The 5012-nt window shown below is 47.6% G+C and overlaps 1 pseudogene; it reads left to right on the top strand.

The window, feature by feature from the left end:
- The first annotated feature begins 2173 nt into the window (after window positions 1–2173).
- Window positions 2174–4099, top strand: LOC147685421 (uncharacterized; annotated as a pseudogene).
- The last annotated feature ends 913 nt before the right edge of the window (window positions 4100–5012 follow it).

Here is a 5012-nt window from a genome sequence, read left to right as displayed (position 1 = left end):
TTCCGTCCTGGTTCCACCCTGGTCACTGCTGAGTGACCCAGACTCTGTCCCCTCTGCTTTCAGGTACTTTTCTACTCTGATCCACCCTTGGATCACACCGGACCATTCTCCTTCACATCGCCTGCAGCATCTTTAGCTTCAAGCACCAAGAACCTGCGTTACGAAACCCGACGCCACTTTGACCCTATGCACCTGCTTCCTGTGGGTGAGTAACATTGCAACGCCGGTGTTCCCACACTGGTACACACCTCTAGGGTCTGTGTCTAAAGTTTTTTCCATCTAGGTTCAGCGAAAGTAGCCTAAAACTCTATTTGTGTAACTTTTACGCATCATTGACTTAACATTGGTGCATGCGTGTGCTTTAAGCGCTGCACCCGAATCCCGCGGGCTTTTCCTGACTTCAGCATTGCTTGTCCCGACTGCTCCCAGCGATTCCCTAGGCCCTAGGCCTAACCACTGTTCGATTGGTATCTCTTATACCACTTTCTTAATATATGGTTTGAGTGGCCACCCGCCCTCACCCATAATTGTGCAACTTTGTATGTTATACTGTGCTTTTGATTTAACGCTTGTGCCCCTTTGCTCATAAAGAGTACTGGGGAATATTTTTTAGTAATAAACACATATATTTTTATAATATATACTTGTGTGGTGTCCTTTCATTTGATATTACAGGATTGTGATTGGTAAAACAGCTCGCTTAACACAACCTCTTGAGTTTAACCTTTAAGGCTGCTTAGTCTATGCTACCATTAAGATAGCTTGTCTATAAGGTTGACTTACAACCAGACACCATAAGGGATTGTTTGGACTGATACAAGGTGGTTCCAGAATTGGAAACATCATATATCAGGCCAATTTCTCACATTGGTGCGCAGCGGTGCGGATTTGAGCTTGCTGTTGTTTTACCATTGCAATCTTTTTATCAAATTGAAAGATCACATAAAGTACCCTAGGTACATGTAAATCAAAAGCTTAGCATATTAAGTTCTACTGAACTTATTAGTTGTAGATTAAAGGGATTAGCACACCCTGACTACAACTCACTACAAGGTACAGTAGGAAAACACTTAGTGTAGGTAAGTGCACCACTTGCACCTCACTAGCAGTCATGTCTGACACAGGAAGAGCTTCAGGCTCTGCCCCTGTGACAGTTGAACTTACCAAGGCAACTTCCAGCTATGACAAACTTAGCCACAAAGACTTGGGTGCCTTGTGCATTGCAAGGGGGCTAAAAAGGGGCAGAAACCCCACCATTCCTTCCCTGATAGCCATCCTGGAAAAGGATGACTTAGATAAGGCGAGTGCAGCTCCCTTAGACTTAGGAGATGGAGTAAACACCTCTGAGAATGAGAAAACTCCAGAAGAGGAAGAGGAAGAAGAGAAGGAAGATGGCTCAGTATTAGATGTGCCTGATGATCAGGATCAGAGGAATAACCAGGTACCAGTGGGGAGGCTTAGCCGAGCCAACTTGGACCTACATGGGAATGGAGAGGGCCAGCACCTCCCCAGATCCTATAACCTAGTTCCCACAAGCAATAGAAGGGTGAGATCTCCCTCAGGGGATTCTCACATTTCTAGTGTCTCCAGAAACTCTCAAAGGGGAATGACTTCCCCCCAGAGAAGAGAGCATAAGGCCAGGATGAGAGCTGGAGAACTCCAGATAGAGAGGGAAGAGTTAGCCCTGGCCCAAGCTAAACTTGCTTTAGCAAGGGAACAGAAAATGTGTGGCTTAGATGCCAATGGTGGCAGCAATAATTTTCCTAGAGAGAAAGACAGGTCCTATAATACTAGAAACCTGACAGAGATTGTGCCCCCCTACACAGAAGGGGATGACATCCACAAGTGGATAACTGCTCTTGAGAGAGCCTGCATGGTATAGCAGGTTCCTGAGGAACAGTGGGCAGCAATCTTATGGTACTCCTTTTCAGAGAAAGGGAGAGATAAGCTCCTCACTGTCAGACATGAGGATGCTAAAAACTACAAAGTCCTGAAGAGTGCTCTAATAGATGGGTTTGGCTTATCCACTGAACAATACAGGTTGAAGTTCAGAGACACCCAGAAGACACAGACACAGGACTGGACTGATTTTGTAGATTGTGCTACTAAGGATCTGGAGGGTTGGCTACATGGCAGCAAAGTACATGACTTAACAGGATTGTATAATTTGATTATGAGGGAGCAGATCCTAAGTAATTGTCAGAGCCAGCTCTTACACCAGCACCTGGTGGACTCAGATTTGACCTCTCCCCAAGAATTGGGAAAGAGGGCAGATAAATGGGTCAGAACCAGGATTAGGCCTAAGAATCAGGACAGTAACCAGAAGAATGAGTCTACCAAGCCTCAAGAGAAGGGTGGGGATAAAAGTAAGGAAAAGACTTCCCCAGGGCCCCAAAACTCCAAGAATGGGGGTGGGTCCCAAGACACTTCTTCAACACAGAAAAAGCCTTATTGTCATGCCTGTAAACAGGTTGGGCATTACAAAACAGACAGCTGTTGTCCCAAGAATGGCAATAAAGAGAATATACCTCCAAAGCCAGCTCCAACACCTCCTGTTACTGTCAGCAGTAATCTCCCAGGAAGTGGGAGCACACCCAGGAATCTGGGTGGGTTTACTTTTGGAGCCCAGGTGGACCCTGGCCTATCCGGGTCCCCATCCCCAAATGATCTTGTTTATGAGACTGGCATGGGGGTTGCCAACTTCTCTGATTGCCCAAATACCTTGAGCAAATATAGACAAGAACCCATCATCAATGGTTTGAAAGTTGAAGCCTTTAGAGACACAGGGGCTAGCATCACCATGGTGGCTGACTGTATAGTCCCCTCTAAGCAACTTTTACCTGGTGCCACATACCAGGTAACAAACATTGATGGAATCCAAACCAATCATCCCATGGCAGTAGTAAGTCTCAGCTGGTGAGGTGTCACTGGCCCAAAGAGAGTGGCAGTGTCACCAAACTTGCCTGTAGACTGCTTACTAGGGAATGATTTGGAAATCTCAGCCTGGGCTGAGGTTGAACAGGAAATCCATTCTAGAATGGTAAATGCCAATGGAAAGGTTAGTGGGGCTGTAATGGCTACAGCCCCAATCCAAGATGTCCTTCCTGAAAAGGTTGGTAGGGCTGTGCAGGACTCAGCCCCATCTTTAGCAGAAGCTCTTCCTAAACAGAATAGCAAAGCTGTTATGATAACAGCAGAAACCCAAACTGAGTCTCCTCCTGAAAAGGTTGGTGGGGCTGTGATGGCCACAGCCCAAACTCAAACAGATATGTGTGTTGTGAAGCCTGAAATGATGGATCACTCCACCCAAACTGAGAGCATGGAGTAGGAAGAGAAATCGTCCCCTCACCAGACATAAGGACAAGATCAGCCTCCTCAGGAAACTGATCTTACCCCTGATAAAGGAACTGCCCCAGAGGTTGTTAGGCCTGGCCTGATAGAGCCTCTGATGGCAGTGGACCCTTCTCAGGTGGGACCCAGTCTGGAGCAGGTAACCTGCCCCTCTCTGCCTTGTCTTAGTCAGCCCAGGGCTGCAGAGGACAAGAAGGACAGTAAGACCCAGAGGGCCCCCTGTCAAATAAAGCACCCCCATCAACAGATTAGGGGCACCAAAACTAGTAGCCCTAGTGAGGTGAAAACTTTAAAAACTCCTGAGGGAGCCCACTTAAAAATAGTTAGGGACCTCCCACAGATGGATTCTGTTGGGCACAGCCAAACCTGGGACCCAAAGGGTCCAAACCTGAACTGTCCCTCCAGCAAGCCAAACAGAGGGACCCAACCTCCAGCTTTAGGTAGCCAGAGGTTGACCCTGAGAGCACAGTGCAACTCAGTTTAAGAAAGAAAGGCATACATGGTGGAGGATAATTGGAGGAAGCTGAGCCCTAAGTTAGTGGAGCCTCACATCAATACTCCATATCAAAACCAGCCTTTTTCCCTGCATAAACACACCCAAGGTAGTGATTCCCTATGGAGGAGACCCTCTAATACCCCAAGGGTGAGGGACTGCTTAGTGGACCATGAGACAGGGGGTACCCATGCTAGTGCAGGTACTTCCTTATATGGCCACTCAGGCAATATAGGCTTACCCGGCCAAAGATAGCCTTATCTCCTTTCGTTTGGGGGGGGGGGGGTTATGTAGGAAGGTGGCTACCTGACTATGGTTACCCCAGATTGTTTGCCTTGTGTTTAGCTGGTTTTCGACTTAGTTGGCCTGGTTCCCTGCTAATAAGAGCCCCAGGCTATCTGCTCTCCCTGTAAAATGGATTCCATGTACCCTAGGTGCATAACTAGATTGGCTTGGGTCACCTTATCAGCCCCTGTACAGAGCACTATAGGTGCCCAGGGCATAGGTGCATCCAAGGCCTACCAGGGGCTGCAGCATATCTTTTGCCACCCCTGGCTGGCTATCTAAAATTGACACAACTGGCTGATCACTCAGCTGGGGCAAGGTGGTGTAATCACCCCTTGCTTAGATATAGTATGCCTATATCTAAACCTAACTGGACACATATATACCTATCATTCACTCCTATGGCAGGCCTTAACAATCCTGGAGGCAGAGTGCTTGGTTTTATGTAAGATGGTGCTCTAGCATGAACTGAGCCTGTCTGCAGCTGTCGGGACCAATTCCCTAAGCTGTTCCGGGATAATGCCATACCATATACTATTAAGTGCCTTATAATCCTCGCGGTTATATAGCAACTTTGGTTTGGCTTTATCAAAACATGTCGTGTAAGGTGTCATACTATTTGGAATACTACCCCCTCGCCAGTCCTGGCAAAGGGGGTAGCATTCCACCCCTCTAGAGGGAGACGACATGTTACTTTGCTAAAACACGGTCGATTTTTAAAAAGAGCCTCAGATCCACAAAATGGATGCTTCTGCCACAGACACAAGTCTGACCTCCTGCTGCCGACCGAAACTCAGCAGAGGAGGCCTGGACAAAGGCTTTCCTGTCGCAGGGAGGTGTTACACCACCCCAGACAGGAGATAGTGGATTGCAGCAGGGAGGT

Source organism: Lissotriton vulgaris, chromosome 10 (assembly GCF_964263255.1).
Source record: "Lissotriton vulgaris chromosome 10, aLisVul1.2, whole genome shotgun sequence".
Classification (NCBI taxonomy): domain Eukaryota; kingdom Metazoa; phylum Chordata; class Amphibia; order Caudata; family Salamandridae; genus Lissotriton; species Lissotriton vulgaris.
The sequence above is the reverse complement of the archived record's forward strand: the minus strand, read 5'-3'. Positions and strand labels throughout refer to the sequence as shown.